General features: G+C 33.4%; 1 protein-coding gene across 5 annotated transcripts in view; it reads right to left on the reverse strand.

The window, feature by feature from the left end:
- Positions 1 to 8,622, reverse strand: part of LOC139513513 (sepiapterin reductase-like) — a 43,413-nt gene extending 34,791 nt beyond the window's left edge. For 4 of the 5 annotated variants that reach the window (XM_071302106.1, XM_071302104.1, XM_071302108.1 and 1 more), the window contains exon 1: positions 8,427 to 8,621. The gene's annotated coding sequence lies outside the window, so the exon portion shown is untranslated. Of the gene's footprint in view, positions 1 to 8,426 lie in introns of all 5 variants that reach the window. The other variant, XM_071302101.1, reaches the window with a different exon arrangement.
- Between the last annotated feature and the right edge of the window lie 10,005 nt (positions 8,623 to 18,627).

Raw genomic sequence — 18,627 nt, forward strand, 5'->3', positions numbered from 1 at the left:
GTACACGTTGGGGCGATTTAGAGCTTTTCAGAAGGAGTGAGATTCCACCCTTGTTGAAAGCCTTGTGGAGACCTCTAGATTTTTAAATTCCCTCCGTTTTCCTCATGGATGGAGTGTGGTCTCTCTGTAAATTACCCCATATCTTTTCATTTTCCTATTTACCGAAGGTTCCATGTGAAAATTTCCATTGGATCATATCTGTTAAACTAAATGTACAAAACAGGCTCAAGAAAAGGCGAAATTTCTTTTTCAAACCCGAACCAGAAATCCATTTTTTTCTAATAGAGAACCTTACATTATCGTCAATGAGTTCAGGCATGTGAAAAATTATATAATCATACACAAGAAAGAAACCCTGAACAGGCTCTCAGCAATAATTTTTACCTATTTAATATTAAGTAAATATTAACATATACATGTATTTGATAAAGTACAGATATAACAAAGAAACTGCCCTGTATCCGACGTAAGAGTACACTTTTTACTACACGCGTAGTCGGGTGCGTTCACTACGAGGACACATTGTAGTCCGAAAAAAAATAAAGGACTTCATTCCTATCAAACACCTTTTTACTTGTTTACCAGTATATTTCTTTAAGTTTTGGGTAAAATTGTAAAGGAAATAATACTATCAAGACGTCCTAAATCTTTTTTTTTTCTGTTTTGACTTTGAAGAAATGACTATACTTTTCGCTCAATCGAAATGGTGCATGGACATATTTTGTTTCATATTATTAGCATTATTGCGTAAACCCCTGAGGGTTTACGCAGTATATCAGGGGTTTACGCAGTATATATTGGACGATGTCCGTAGTCTTTCGGAACACCGGATGTTATTCGGAATACATCTGTTCTTTCTATGGCCACCTGTCATGATGCGCAATAGCTTAATTATTTGACCTGTTAAATAAGCATTAGCATCTTTAAGTTGCTATAGAAATATGTTACATATGATGCGAAAAAACTATGACGCAAGCTACTTTAATGAACATTTGAATACTTCCTTGCACCATAGATGTAATACCCAAGCTGCTAATATTTACCGTACATATATATGCGTATTTATTTTAATTAGAGTCAAACGTACCGTTGTTGAGGATTTATCGAGACTATATGTATCATGAGGGGGGGCAAGGGGTTTAACTGTTATGCTGTTATAGGGCATTTTAATTCTTTGTTATCTGTTATTCTGAAAATATATTTACTGTTAGCTGTTATTGTCTTATTCTTTGTTAGCTGTTATATGACTATTATCTATTTTGTTATCTGTTATTGTGAGAATCTATTTGCTGTTAACTGTTATTGAAAATTGGAATGTTAGCATTTTGACAGCCAATCTTCCGTAGAAATTGAAGATAATTGAAAATTGTGATTTGAATGGATAATAGTCTCATTGACACGCTTACCACATCTTCTTACAATGTATATCTATTGGGCCTTTCTACTGGTATTATAGGGTGGCCCTGTATTTGCAGAAGAATTTCAGTAACATACATCACATAAACATATAAAATCAATTGGACCCAGGACCATTCCAGTATATATTATTATTATCCTTTGTAATAAATTCCATTGTCTGTGAACATGTAGCATTTTGTACAAATTATAATTCACTTATTACTTGTACAATAACTCATAGTATGGATTTTGTTATAAAAACATTGGTACACCCTATAGATTTTTTTATTCAATGACCACATAATAATCTTTATGTTGTACTATTACACCACTGTCCCTGATTAGGGGAGGATTAGACACCAACTAGCATGCTAAAGTTGACGCAGTCACATTCTGTATGTGCCTATTTCCACGTCAGGAGCTTGGATTTTACATTACTAAGTGGTGTGGGTTTGAATATTGGCTTTGGGAATTATACAACATCTTTTTCTTTTAGTATGTGCTACTACCTCTCTTTTCATTTACATGAAAGAGAACCCTGACCACCATATATTTAAAAGCTTTTTAACTGCTTCACATGGCGAAAATTGAAGCTCAGAAACCATTGATGCAAACACAGATGTGTCTTCAGTTTAATTTTTCGGTAAATACCCTTTTTAAAATCCTACAGCTTCTCCAATGCTGTACCAAAATTTTTCATATTCTATAATTTCACATAAGATACATGATTGGTGTTTCACTTGGTGTCATCCAAATTTTCACTAGGTCCAATTTCTATTATACTATCAGAATTGTCACTTGAGTCAATTTCTATTATCAGAATAACCATAACAGGTATGCATGTTTCAGTTACATGTCCTGTCTCCACTGATCTGGGTATTTTTGTATTTTATAAGTAAGTTTTATCATGAGGTCATTAAATAAAAAAAAAATATTGTGCATCAATGTTTTTTTTTTATTACTTGTAAATTATATATATGACATATATTGCTTTTCAGAAGAAAAAAAATCAAATTGATAATAAAGTGTCACTGGCTGCACTATTTTTAAAAATTAAATAAAAAAATCTAAATCATTAAAAATTGATCCCTCAAATGCCCTAGATTAAAAATATCCCTATACCAAAAACAGAAACCAGTAATTTCGTTCAGAAAAAATTCAACATCCATACTATAACTTATTGTACAAATTACGGAAAAAAATCAACCAAGGCAGAACTGCCTCAACGGCCGAACCGTCTTGTTTACCAATTACAATTTTCTAGGTCCATACCACAAGTTATATACTAAGATCTACGAGTCATCTACTGGATTGGTCCTGGACAGATCTATTTTCATATTTCATTTACTGTTATCTGTTAATTATTATCCCTTTTCAATTCCTTGTTATCTGTTTTTCACCAAATCAATTCACTGTTTTGCTGTTATGGGGACCCCCCTTGCCCCCCCTCTATCATTTGATATCCTCTGGGACTATATTTCTTATATATTTTTTCACAGATATCCTACATCAGTAGGTGTGCTCCAATACGAGATAAGATTTTAAGAGATTGGCAGAGAATAGATAAGGCGTTTGTATGATATTAAATTTTGCCAATTTAGCGAAATAAAAAAAAGAGCGTAGTCAGATTTAAGCAGCTTTTAAATTCTTAACAGAATAAAATGCGGTTAAACGGTTGCCAGTCATTGCTCACCTCCACTTCATTTGAGCCATATTGGATAGTTGCCTCCGAGTTTGGCAATCATACCGTCGCATATTTCCATATTTTTTTTTATCAATGTTATATTCTTATATGAAAACAATGCCAGTTAACCCTGGAAATTAGGACAAAATTTAAAAGGCACATTTTGAGTGTGTTAAATCAGTGAAATATTATAAGCGTCTGGCCAATTAAATGCAAAATTGTGATCAATGAATACGCGTGATACGGTGCTTTTTGTCCGCTTTTGCTCTTTGTCCGATAATTTTGCTTTTTGTCCGACACTTTTGCTTTTTGTCCGTTGCTTTTTGTCCGTTTTGCTTTTTGTCCGATTATTTTGTATTTTGTCCGACACTTTTGCTTTTTGTCCGATTATTTTGCTTTTTGTCCGACACTTTTGCTTTTTTGGCCAGTGAATCTAATGGCGAATGGTCACTATGTCTAATGGCAAATGGTCACTATGTCTAATGGCAAATGGTCACTATGTCCAATGGCAAATGGTCACTATGTCCAATGGCAAATGGTCACCATGTCTAATGGCGAATTGCCAGTGAATCTAATGGCAAATTGTCACTATGTCTAATGGCAATTGGTCACCAAGTCTTGTGACAAATGGTTAGTGGACCTAATGGCAAATGGTCAGTGGATCTAATGGCGAATGGTCACTATGTCTAATGGCAAATGGTCACTATGTGCAATGGCAAAACGCCCGTGAATCTGACCGCAAATGGTCACCATGTCTAATGGCGAATTGCCAGTGAATCTAATGGCAAATGGTCACTATGTCTAATGGTAAATGACCAGTGAATCTAATTGCAAATGGTCACCATGGCAAATGGTCAGTGAATCTAATGGCAAATAGTCACCATGTCTAATGGCAATTGGTCAGTAAATCTAATGGCAAATGATCACTATGTTGGATGGCAAATTGTCAGTGAATCTAATGGCAAATGGCCACTATGTCTAATGGCAAATGGTCAGTGGACCTAATGGCATATGGTCACTATGTCTAATGGCAATTGGTCACCAAGTCTTGTGGCAAATGGTCAGTGGACCTAATGGCAAATGGTCAGTGGATCTAATGGCGAATGGTCACTATGTCTAATGGCAAATGATCACTATGTCCAATGGTAAATGACCCGTGAATCTGATGGCAAATGTTCACCATGTCTAATAGCGAATTGCCAGTGAATCTAATGGCAAATGGTTACCATGTCTACTTAGATTCACTGGTCATTTGCAATAAGACTTTGTGACCATTTGCCACTAGATCCACTGACCATTTGCCATTAGACAAAGTGACCACTTGCCACAAGACTTCGTGACCAATTGCCATTAGACTTCCTCAAGTCTGTAGGGCGGAAAAAAAGTAGAAGTTATTGTTATTTATAAAATTGAGAATGGAAATGGGGAATATGCCAAAGAGACAACAACCCGACCTTAGAAAAAACACAACAGCAGAAGGTCACTAACAGGTCTTCAATGTAGCGAGAAATTCCCGCACCCGGAGGCGTCCTTCAGCTGGCCCCTAAACAAATATATGCTAGTTCAGTGATAATGAACGCCATACTAATTTCCAAATTGTACACAAGAAACTAAAATTAAAAATAATACAAGACTAACAAAGGCCAGATGCTCCTGACTTGGGACAGGCGCAAAAATGCGGCGGTGTTAAACATGTTTGTGAGATCTCAACCCTCCCCCTATACCTCTAGCCAATGTAGAAAAGTAAACGCATAACAATACGCACATTAAAATTCAGTTCAAGAGAAGTCCGAGTCTGATGTCAGAAGATGTAACCAAAGAAAATAAACAAAATGACAATAATACATAAATAACAACAGACTACTAGCAGTTAACTGACATGCCAGCTCCAAACTTCAATTAAACTGACTGAAAGATTATGATTTCATCATATGAACATCAGGCACAATCCTTCCCGTTAGGGGTTTAGTATCATACCATCATAACATATATGAGAAGATCATAACCCGTGTCATGCCAACAACTGGTTTTTGAATAAATGTGTTTAGTTCAGATGCAAAGACCCTATAAGTGAATCAATATTAACGCCAAAATATGCAATCATTAATGACCTGACAGCAGTATCGTAACTATATCCCTGCTTAATAAGTCTATTCAAAGGTTTTGTTAGTTTTTGAGGTGAATACTGACACCTTTGTGCTTTATAAAGAATATTTCCATAAAAAATTGGATGTGAAATACCTGAACGTATAAGAAGTCTGCATGTTGAGCTATATTTACGAATGATGGCCATTATTCCGATGATAAAATTTAGTAAATGTTTTGACTAGTTTGTGATATCGAAAACCCTGGTGTAATAATTTATCAGTAATACATAAATTTCTCTCGTTAAAATCTAAAACATTGTTACATACACGAGCGAATCGTACAAGTTGAGATATATAAACACCGTAAGATGGTGACAAGGGAACGTCACCATCTAAAAATGGATAATTAACGATAGGAAATGAAAAATCATCTCTTTTATCATAAATTTTAGTATTCAGCTTTCCGTTAATGATATAGATATCAAGATCGAGGAAAGGGCAGTGGTCATTGTTAGTATTAGCTTTATTTAAAGTAAGTTCAACAGGATAAATTTCTTTAATATACATACTGAAGTCGTCATTATTGAGAGCCAAAATATCATTCAAATATCTAAAAGTATTATTAAATTTGTTTATCAGATGTTGTTTCGATGGGTCTTCGCTTAATTTTGTCATATATTGTAACTCATAGCAATACAAAAACAGGTCCGCAATAAGTGGTGCACAGAAAGTCCCCATTGGAATTCCGATAATCTGACGATATACGGAATCCCCAAAGCGAACAAAAATGTTATCTAATAAAAATTCAAGGGCATATATAGTATCAAAGCATGTCCAATTGACATAGTTTTTTTGTTTATTGCTACTAAAAATGACCTAAAAGAGTTTGAACATATATATTCACATTCTGACTTTTTAAATGCCCATTTAATTAGGTGTGTGATTTTTTTCTTAATGAGAATGTGAGGCAATGTGGTATACAGGGTAGAAAAATCAAAACTTTGAACAGATTCAAAATCACCAATATAAGCATGCAATTTATTAAGTACTTCCAACGAGCTCTTGACACTCCGAAAGTAATTAATTCCACTATTTTCGAAGGCCTTATTTGAACAATTTATTATTGTTTTCTTCACTGAAATGCAATACTGTTAATACTAATCCGTAAATGGGATAAAATGTTCGGTATATTTTTTATTAATAGAGTATGCATGTACCATCAAAGAAAGATGAATGTAGTCTGTACTCGGAGTAGTTTTTTGTACTCTAAACACAGCAATTTTTGTCCATTTGTTATAATGAACCTTAAACTCGCAAAAATCATTTAATAAATATAAAAACGAAAGCAATGCGCATGTATGGAATCATATATGATTGTTTGCTTTGTCTATATGCCATTTTGTTTTGAAAAAAATCCGACACATTGATTAACAACACATATATTATTCCATGTAAGCCCTTAAAAAGGTTTAAGTAGTGTGTGTTGATGTGTAAAAGAAAATTGATTTCCGAAAATAAAATGATAATTGTGACAGCAAAGGAAAACTCCCAGTCGTGCATCCATGATTCCGGCTGTTTGAGTCTCATGTGATGCAAAGTTGCTTATATACCCTTCATAAACCCACGTGTGGACACGTACATTGATCAGATATATTGACGAATTCGGGTACGTATTTGTCAATCGAAGTCAATTTAATATTATCCTTCCAATTTAAAAAAAAAAGGTTTTAAAAGAATTGGCGAAACAGGTTGTGTTGTTTACGCACAAGATATATTAAAAAATTGACAATAATTACACTTAAAGATTGATGATTGTATCAAAATTTAAAAAACAAAAAAAACTTGTATGTATATTTTTTTGATATGTTATACATAATCATCAGTAAATTAAATGAAGTAACATGAGTTGTTGATTGTATCTTCCAAAAGGTTATAGGCTATCTATATTAAAATGATACCATTGTCCATCCGTAAATATTAATTTAAACATCGTAATCACATGTCTAATATACCTTCTCATATATCTGAAATTATCATTATTTCCGAATATTGCATCTCCTTGTTTTGGCTACGTAACACATGTTTTAATTGTATTAAATACAATTATATTTCACCGATGTGATAACTTACACCGACGCATGTTGAATTTGAATAGTGTATTGCTTCTTTTTATTCGAAAAATAATTTTTGGAAGTTACACATGTAGAATAAGGCAAAACGAAAAACTTTAATAAGTTGAAGCTTGAGAATATTGTTTGAAATTGAAAAATTCCATGCAGTTTTCCAAAAACGAAAATTTGTTTTATTCATCTTTATAATCTGTGTGAACTGTGTTATATATATTTAATTCTTTGTAAACGTCAGGCAATTTAGAAGAAGTTCAAATTTGACCGAAAAATAACCAAACCAACTTAATCATCCAATTTGAAGTAACGTTCATCTTGAGGTAGGAATGGTAGCTCTTTGGTTTCTGTGTGTCTGGTAATTCGACTAATCTCCAGATATCTTTTGGTTAGAATGATAGCAAATTACGGAGTTAGTTCCCCTCAATTGGTAATTTCTTGTGCATTTCAACCAAATATATCTTGAATTACCAGAACAGGAAAAGGAAATGAATGTTATATTTGTGCACTATTATACATTGTATTATTATTTATTCATTTTTTTTCTCGTCTTGAATAAGTACAATGTATTTAAAAAATACCGCTAGTCGGCATTTCATTTTTGAAATAGAATGCAGTATGTTTTTATGGAAATTAGAAAGTCAAGCTCCAATGTATTACGCTAGAATATATTCATGACTAGAATTTCAGTTGATTGATCTTTTACTGCTGCTGATTTTGTTTCCCTTTTTTTTTTCTTTTGTTATTGTTGATATTTTCTCTTTTTATCATGCTTTTTACCCCAACAACACAGACATGGGTAAAAATCGTAATTCAAACTCCAGTACCTATTTAAGAATTGTACTTTATTTAAGAAATAATTGATGCCAGCTATACTTTATTGTAGTTTTAACATGGGTAGGTATTATATTCGTGATTATTTTTGCCAGAGTGATAATCAATTATTTCGATTCTGATTAGGTCATTTACGGTAATTTCTATGTCGCTGTGTATAAGTGTACAGTATTTGTGTAGACTCTTCCATCAACAAATTTTCAAAAGTATTTAATTTTAAAAAGGAAGTAAAACTAACAAACCTTTCGGATATCTACATACAGATAATACTTACATAACATCTTTAAAATTTCAACTTACCAATATAACTGCTGTCTGTAGGACTGTCACAAGCAAGAAAAGGAAAACTCCCAGTCGTGCATCCACGATTCCGGCTGTTTGAGTCTCATGTGATGCAAAGTTGCTTATATACCCTTAATAAACCCACGTGTGGACACGTACATTGATCAGATATATTGACGAATTCGGGTACGTATTTGTCAATCGAAGTCAATTTAATATTATCCTTCCAATTTGAAAAAAAGGTTTTAAAAGAATTGGCGAAACAGGTTGTGTTGTTTACGCACAAGATATATTAAAAAATTGACAATAATTACACTTAAAGATTGATGATTGTATCAAAATAAAAAAAACAAAAAAAACTTGTATGTATATTTTTTGATATGTTATACATAATCATCAGTAAATTAAATGAAGTAACATGAGTTGTTGATTGTATCTTCTAATAGGTTATAGGCTATCTATATTAAAAGGATACTATTGTCCATGCGTGTATAGTATGAAGGGCCGGAAATATTTTTTTTATGTTGCTCAAAATTAGGGAATTTTTTCTGCGAAATCGTCAGGTATCGTAAAAAAAAACAAAATTCACCAAGAAAAGCCATGGGATCATATATATTTGAGTGCGGTAAAATCGCGAATAGATATCGAGCTTCAATTAGACAACAGCAGTTTTTCCATAATTAGTTTATTAAAAGCGCCTTTTAAGGAGATAATTGCTAAAAATAGCATTGCCGGCAATGGGGCCACCATTTAGTACTTTATATCCTTAAAGTATACATGCACAGCGGTTGTCAGATCAATACTACTTTAATCGAAGAAAATGTCGACGAATGCAAAAATCTTTAAAAATCTGAACAATAAGGGTGAGTGAACTTTACTTTTAAGTTTAGAAAGGTTGATCTAAGATTATTAGAATTGATGACCAAGGTCCATCTCAGTGGCGGATCCAGAACTTTTTCTAAGGGGGGGGGGGGGCGCTGACTGACCTAAAATGGGGGCACTCCAGTCATGCTTCAATGATTCCCTATATAATCAACCAAATTTTTCCCACGAAAAGGGGGCCGCAGACCCCCCCCCCCCCTGGATCCGCCTATGCATCTGCCAGTATTTTACGAACAATTTTGCTTGATCAATAGATAAAAAAACAAATTTCCGCAATTTCACAATTCAAACAAGCATTCAATTATTTTGCCATTCGGAGCCTATTCGGTATAAGTTTTGCTTATTTGTGAAGGCTATATTTTGACTTTAACTAGAACTAGGGCGTTGATGGGGGACTATGGAATTGGGAATAGTGGACAAAAATATAAATAATGGACTAAGAAATAAATAAAATAGCGAGAATATTGGTGTTATAAAATATAACGAGAAGAGGATAAAAAAGTATAAAGAATAGAGAAATATGGCCTAAAATATCAAAGAATACAGAAATTAAGAACCCCGAATCCAGACCAACATACTAGTTGCCTTAATGAACGTTAGTTTGTCTCTGGGAGATTTTTATTGGTTATCATACGGTTTCTCTTTATTTCTATGTATATTAATTAAGATGCGAGCTTTCATTATTTGACAACATATTACATATCACATTATAAAAAAGACTATTATTTTGCAAACTACCATAGATTTCCGGTAATTGTTCTGCATAAAACCACATTGGAGTTCCTGTATTTTTTTTTCAAGTTGACCTCATCTACCCACCCTACCCCATCATTACAGAAAAGTTAATAAACAAATTTCTACGGCAATACTTTTGTCCACACAATGTGTAAAGGGGGGTTGGATAGCTGATGTCTACTGGAGAAAAAAAAACCAAGGTTGCTGTTCAGCTTTTTTTTTTAATATAGGTCCAAAGTTAGGGTCGGACACCCAGCCCCACCCTTACCGAAAATGTAATAAAATTTGTCCGCACTAGGTGCAAAGGGAAGGTAGGTAGCTGAGGTCTACAGTAGAAAAAATAAAGGGTGGTGTTATGCTTAGTGTTTTTTTCTAAAGTAGGTCTTAAGTTGAGGTCGGATACCCCACCCAACCCAACCGTTACAGTTAATTAAAAATATTCTGCGGCAATACTTTTATCTGCACTAGGTGAAAACGTAAGCTAGAGATCTATGGCCTACTTGATCAAAATTACAAGTTAATGTATAGCACGGATTAATTTTTTTAAAGCTAATAAATAATTTCCTTGCCCACCATACTTTGAATACAAAAAATAAACCTTTCGTCAAATCATAATTAAGCGAATTCTACTAGTTCAGATGTAGAATGCTTTTTAAAAACAGTTTTGTGTGCCAAAAAAAAAAGTTAATGCACGAGTGATCATTTGCAATTAGATTCACTGGCCATTTGCCATTAGACATAGTGATTATTTGCCATTAGATTCACTGGCAATTCGCCATTAGACATGTTGACCATTTGCCATCTGATTCACGGGCCATTTGCCATTAGACATAATGACAAATCTCCATTAGATCCACTGACCATTTGCCATTAGGTCCACTGACCATTTGCCACAAGACTTGGTGACCAATTGCCATTAGACATAGTGACATTTTGCCATAAGATTCACTGGCAATTCGCCATTAGACATGGTGACCATTTGCCATCAGATTCACGGGCCATTTGCCATTTTACATAGTGACCATTCGCCATTAGACATAGTGACCATTTGCCATTAGATTCACTGGCCAAAAAAGAAAAAGTGTCGGACAAAAAGCAAAATAATCGGACAAAAAGCAAAACGGACAAAAAGCAACGGACAAAAAGCAAAAGTGTCGGACAAAAAGCAAAATAATCGGACAAAAAGCAAAACGGACAAAATACAACGGACAAAAAGCAAAAGTGTTGGACAAAAAGCAAAATTATCGGACAAAAAGCAAAAGCGGACAAAAAGAGAATTGCGGACAAAAAGTACCGTATCATACGCGTTAGACTAAATCCTCAAACTGATTATTCTATAGATCAATATAAAACGATTTAAGAACACTGACTTCCTAAATCTTTAAAAGATATGGTCATTGCGATAAACAAAAATGGGGTTTGATATATTCCTGAAATGTTTGCCATCGAAAACTATTGTAATTACTACCGGTATGTGGTTTAAAAAAACAAACTATATTGTTTACGTAGTTATTTAGTGATGAATACCTTATCAAGTCAGAGATCCGTTTGTCTTCTCTTTTGTTGTTGCTTTTATTCATTTATTTTTCGGGAGGGGGGATTTCCAAGGCATACCGACCTGTGTCGACTACCCTATCCACAAATATAGATATAAATATACTGCATTGGCCCTTTTCATCCTGCTTCCTCCTCAGTTTCTATCGCCTAGTCGTATAAAACAACAAAGCTACAGCTGCTTTTTATTTGAGATAATTTACAAAAGAACAAGATAGAAATAAAAAAGTGAGATTTGTTGGAAAAGTATAAAGTTCATGATTTATACTGTTTCATTCCAAAAGCTTGATTTGAGTTTGTTGCCATGGTATTTACAGATTAATCAGAAATATCGTTATGATAGCCAATGACAAAAAAATACACCTATATTAAAAAATGAAAACATTAAATGAAATTATGTATAAGTATTTTGGCGAGGAAAAAACAAAAAATTACTTCCGCAATTTGCAGATTTAACATTTTTGTTGTGATATTAAGAGAAGTAATATGTACCCTTAATATACATATATAAATATAAACCAGTTTGATACGTCTTAAAAAAAGGTCATTTAGTTGGTGATTGTCAAAAAAGAATGCAGCTAGAATTTTTAATTATTTTCAAATTGACTACATAAACAAATAGTCATGATTCCTTACCTTAACCTTAATTCTCTCCGCGCCAGAAGTCGCATAAGGCCTCCACGCTGCTTTTCCACCCTTTTCTATCTTTTGCCGCTGTTCTGGCTACGTTCCAACTTGTCCATCCTTGTTGGTTCCTTTCTCTCTCTGTTGTTCTTCTCCATGTAGTTTTTGGCCTTACTCTAGTTCTTTTCCCTTCAGGTGCCCATTGTAGAGCTACATAGCTGTTGTTGTCTCTTTCACGCCTTAAAATATGTCCTATCCATGTCCAACGTCTCCTTCTGATTTCACAACTGATGTTTCTGGTGTTAGCTATTTCGTTTACTGTTTTGTTCGATGTTTTACTTTGCCATCTTATTTTTGGGATCTTTCTTAGGCATTGGTGTTCTACAGTATTTAGTTTCTTTTCTTCAATGTTTGTTAGTTTCCATGTTTCGCATCCATACAATAATACAGGTCTAACTAATGATTTATATAGGTGAATTTTTGTTTTTCGGCCAATTCCTCTTGCATACCATATATTTCTTAGGCGATGGAATGTCCCTCTTGCTTTCTGTATTCTGTTTTTGATGTCACAACTTCCTCCTCCCTCTTTGTCCATGACTGCTCCCAGGTATGTGAACTTGTCTACATCTTCTACTTTCTGGTCGTATAGTGTTATCAACTCTTTATTCTTTGTTTGTTTTGAGCTCAGAGTTTTACACTTTTTGGGGTTAAGTTTCATTCCAACTCTTTCAGCTTCAGTTGTTAATTTCTGTGTTTTTTCATCAAGGTCGCTAAATTTTGAGGAAAGAAGTGCGATGTCGTCAGCAAAGTCAAGATCTTCTAGAACAGTATTAAAGTTCCATCGTATCCCTCTGGCTTTGTCTGCAGTTGTTTTCCGCATGATCCAGTCTACGACTAGAAGGAAAAGAAAACCTGACATTACGCATCCCTGTTTCACTCCTGATTTTATCTCAAACCATTCTGATGTTTCTCCCTGATCGATGACAGAACACTTAAATCCTTTATATATCTCCTTTATGGTTCTTATGATCTTGTCAGGTATTCCGTAGCTCTTCATGATATACCATAGACTCTCTCGGTGGACTGAGTCAAATGCTTTTTCGAAGTCTATAAAAAGTATTATTAAAGCTGCCCTCCATTCATTTGTTTGCTCGAGTATGTTTCGAAGGATAAAATTTGTTCAGTTGTTCCTCTTTTTGGTCTAAATCCTGCCTGCTCATTCCTCAACCTCTTGTCTATTCCTTCTTTTATTCTTTCTATTAGCATTCTGCAGAATACTTTACTGAAAACAGGTAAAAGCGTCACTCCCCTCCAGTTGTTACAATCTGTCATATCGCCCTTCTTAAAGATCTTACAAATCAATCCATTTCTCCAGTCTGATGGCCAATTTTTTTCTTCCCATAGGCTATTAAATATTTCTGCCATTTTCTCTGCTGTAAGGTCGATGTCTGTCTTTAGAAGCTCTGGTGTTACACTGTCTATTCCTGCTGACTTCCCATTTTGCGTCTTCTTCAGGGCTCTTTTAACTTCATCTACTGTCCATTCTCCTAGCTCGATCTCGTCTATTATAATTTCGGCCATATCTACATCTTCCTCTGAAATTGGATGAAGAGGGTCTTGCCTATTTAAAACTTCACTAAAATGTTCTACCCATCTATTCAATATATCATTTCTTTCACTTTTCAGTTCTCCTTCTTTACTTTTTACTCCTGTGTGTTGCCTCTTTCTTTCACCTGTTAGGATTTTAGTGATGTTATAAAGCTCTTTGCTTCTGCCATTTTCTGCTGCTTTTTCTGCATCTTCAGCCATCATATTGTACCACTTCCTTTTATCCTCTCGGGCACTTTTCTTAACCCCTTTATTTTTCTGCTTGTATTCTTCGTTGAGTCTCACTTTTGATCTTTCCGATCTAGTTCCTTCCAATTTATTTTTAATTTCTTTTCTTTCATCAACCATTTTCCATGTATTGTTGGTTATCCATGGTTTACTGATCTTTTTACTGCTCCCCAATACCTGTTAAGCTGCCTAAGTGTATATCTCTACTGCACCTTCATATTTCAACACTGGATCTTCTATGTTACCTTCTTCCAGTACTTGGAATCTGTTTCTCACTTCAATATTGTACTTTTTCCTTACATCCATACTTTTTAGCTTGTTTAGGTCATATCTCTCTCTTTTGCATTTGTTCTTATCACCTTTATTTCTTGCCAGTTTGAGTCTGATCTTTGACCTTACTAAGTAGTGGTCAGTATACACATCTGCTCCTCTCATTACTCTTGTATCTAATATTGATGTCCTCATGTCCCCTCGTACCATTATATGATCTATCTGGTTTGTTGTTTTTCCATCAGGGGATTTCCATGTTACTTTATGTATTTCCTTATGTGGGAAAATGGAGCCTGTTATGATTAATTGATTATATTTCTTCACATTTGCAATTGAACTTTAGTCTTTAAACTAAATCTTATTTAAAAAAAAACATCACCTTAGAATGGAACAGCCGTGTGTGACTTAGAATGTTGTCTTTCGGGAGAGATGAGATAAAAAAAAAATTCTTTCAACAAGAATATTTCACCCACATTGAACAGAAGTTACAGTAAGTAAACAATAGCTGTCAGTTTCTTAATTTTATACAACAAAATTAAAATAACACAACACATCTTTATTAAACAATTAAGCTTTTGGGTTTACGATTGCATTTCTTTTTTTAAAGAAAGCAACTTGTTTTCAATATTATCGGTATTCAACTTGATTATCGACACATGAAAGTTTGTCACCATTGTTAATCTTTTTAACGTTAAAGTACCAATAGGTCGGTCACTACTCAATTAAGTTTGTCGATAACGTAGCTAATTTTGACGGTAAAGAAACATCAATTCGATCACTTCTCTGTTACGGGCTGTATAACAAAGAAACTGCCCGGTATCCGACGTTAGAGTATACTTTTTACTGCACGCGTAGTCGGGTGCGTTCACTACGAGGACACATTGTAGTCCGAAAAAATAAAGGACTTCATTCCTATCAAACACCTTTTTACTTGTTTACAGTATATTTCTTTAAGTTTTGGGTAAAATTGTAAAGGAAATAATACTATTAAGACGTCCTTCCATAAATCTTTTTTTTTTCTGTTCTGACTTTGAAGAAATGACTACTTTTCGCTCAATCGAAATGGTGCATGGACATATTTTGTTTCATATTATTAGCATTATTTTCAATATTATCGGTATTAAAATTGATTATCGACACATGGAAGTTTGTCAGCATTGTCAATCTTTTTAACGTTAAAGTACCAATAGGTCGGTCACTACTTAATTAAGTTTGTCGATAACGTAGCTAATTTTGACGATAAAGAAACATCAATTCGATCACTTCTCTGTTACGGGCTGTATGCTCTTTTTCATTACCAATGATTTTGGTTAATGGCGAAGTACACATTTAATATTGTACTCTTATTGACTAGAACACAAATTATTGGTCGTTTATATGTGCATAATTTAAAATTAAAACCATTTACACTAAGCAAGGCAGCGGGGGTGGGGGTGGGGGGGGGGGGGGGGGGGGCGAAAAATACCAAAGAGACATACAAACTATTAAGTCGAAACTGAATATATTTTTAAATCTCTATATGAAAGGATGATGTGTTTTATGTACTGTTGTTTGTCTGTTGTTCGTTTTCCTTTTATATAAGATATCTCATGTACTATATAAGATATCTCATATAATATATGAGATATCTTTTTTATTATATGAGTTACCTTCTAAAGTTTATGAGATATCTCATATAGTTTATAAGATATCTTATATAGTTTATAAGATATCTAGTGTAGTTTATGAGATATCTTATAAAGAAATTTATACAAGATATCTAATAAAGACTTAACAGAATAAGAATTATGACATCAGTATGACAAGCCGTTTTGCTATTTATATACTTTATGAGATATATCCGAAAGTTTATGAAATATCTTATAAACATATTTTATACAAGATATCTCATCAACTTTATAGATATTTTATATAGTTTATGAGATATCTCATATAGTTTATAAGATATCTCATATAATTTTCTTTATAAGATATCTTCTAAATTATATAAGAAATCTTGTAGACTATATAAGATATCTTATAAACTATATGATATATATTATAAAGTATATAAGATATCTTGTATAAAATATGTTTATAAGATATTTCATAAACTTTCGGAGATATCTCATAAAGTATATAAGTTATCTTATATACTTTATAAGATATCTTATAAACTATTTAAGATATCTTATAAACTATTTAAGATATCTTATATATTATATGAGATATCTTATATATTATATGAGATATCTTATAAAAAAAAGATTATATAAGATATAGATATCTTATGTATTATGTTATAGTTATTGACCAAGCAAGTCGGTATATAGAATTTAATCTGCACAGCTCAGGTGACCCTTATTAACCCGAACGACGTAGGAGTTCGGGTTAAAGGGTCATCCTGAGCGCGTGCAGATTAAATTCTATATACCGATTTGATTGGCCAATAACTGTTTTAACACATGACGTCATTTATTTACGTGAACGTTTTAGATGTGGACGATGTTCCGCAATCCACGGATCCTAGGAAAGTTTATTGTAGGGTAAAGAAAGGGGGAAATACGACTTTCATTGGTAAGTCTCAAATTGATAACTTTTTGGGGGGTTTAGACTTATTGTAAAATTGCGATTTAATGGTAGATTTTTTTTAATGTTTCTGTTAAATCTATTACCATTTTTATTTAATAAGTGACGTTTAAGACTTTGACAAATTGAGTACTTTCAAATCGTTGTATGAAAAAAAAATCATAACCGGAAGGGTTATTGAGTTTAGATTAATTGCTTTTGAATTTCTTTCCATCAATGATATGCTTTAATAGAGAAAGATAAACCGAGGAAGATGTTAGTTATATTACCTAAATTTTCAATGTTGAATAAACGGAAAATACGTTTCTCTTTCCAATGTTTTACTCCCCCCCCCCCTTCCCCAAATTTCTTTGTATCTACTGTATTAATTTTTAAGACACGTCCATCTAAATGAAGTCTGATTGATCTCCAGCTAATCTCCCTGTTTTCAAACAAACTTAAATATGATCCCCTTTAAATTCGATCCAAAAATATGGGGAATAGATATTCAAAAAGTCGTTATAAATTCCATTGAGTCTTCAACTAATCCAAATCAGATTTCTTTTATTCGGATATTCTTAAATACATTTCTTTTTTGGCGGAAATTACCAACAAATGTTTTAACTATCTTTCTGACTTTAAAACACTGATTTAAGATTTATGTTGTACGCAAAATATAATAAAACATTTTATGTTCAAGCTAAGATGTAAAAAAAAAAAAGAATGAGAAACCTTTCTTTTTTCCTATTTTGAAACTACGATGTTTGTACAAAGTTCAATTGTGTCGTAATTTCAAGGCAGATGGCGGATTCGGGGTGGGGACGAACATGTCGTTCACCCTAGGATTGGACAAAGTATCGTGTTTTGCCTTAAAATCGTCAATATTGTTCTTAGTCTCCCTACACTCGGTGATATATTTTTTTAATTTGATAGAATAACGCCCCTTTCAAAATCTAGGAACCGCCCCTAAAGGTAAAAATAGATTTGAACTGTGCAGTATATCTGAGGTAGTTAATGCACGCCTTTGCTGTGCATTATCCAAATTATAGCACAGTAAGAACAAAGAGATTTTACCCATGTCATGTGTTAAATGCAATACAATACAATATACAATATGCTTTTATTTCAAAAACACTCCGTCACATTGACATGTGAAACAAGAGATAAATTACAAAAAATACAAAATACAATCACATACAATTAAAGAAATAATTAAACAACTCAGAAATGAAATATGTTATAGTTATTGACCAAGCAAGTCGGTATATAGAATTTAATCTGCACAGCTCAGGTGACCCTTATTAACCCGAACGACGTAGGAGTTCGGGTTAAAGGGTCATCCTGAGCGCGTGCAGATTAAATTCTATATACCGATTTGATTGGCCAATAACTGTTTTAACACATGACGTCATTAATTTACGTGAACGTTTTAGATGTGGACGATTTTCCGCAATCCACGGATCATAAGAAAGGGGGAAATACGACTTTCATTGGTGAGTTTTAAATTGACAACTTTTTTGGGGTTTAGACTTTTTGTAAAATTGCGATTTAACGATTTTTTCTTAATGTTTCTGTTTAATCTATTCGCATTTTTTTTTATAAGTGACGATTAAGACTTTGACAATTTGAGTACCTTCAAATCGTTGTATGAAAAAAAAATCATAACTGAAAGGGTTATTGAGTTTAGATTAATTGCTTTTGAATATCTTTCCATCAAAGATGTGCTTTAATAGAGAAAGATAAACCGAGGAAGATGTTATATTACCTAAAT

Source organism: Mytilus edulis, chromosome 2, assembly GCF_963676685.1.
Source record: "Mytilus edulis chromosome 2, xbMytEdul2.2, whole genome shotgun sequence".
Taxonomy (NCBI): Eukaryota; Metazoa; Mollusca; class Bivalvia; order Mytilida; family Mytilidae; genus Mytilus; species Mytilus edulis.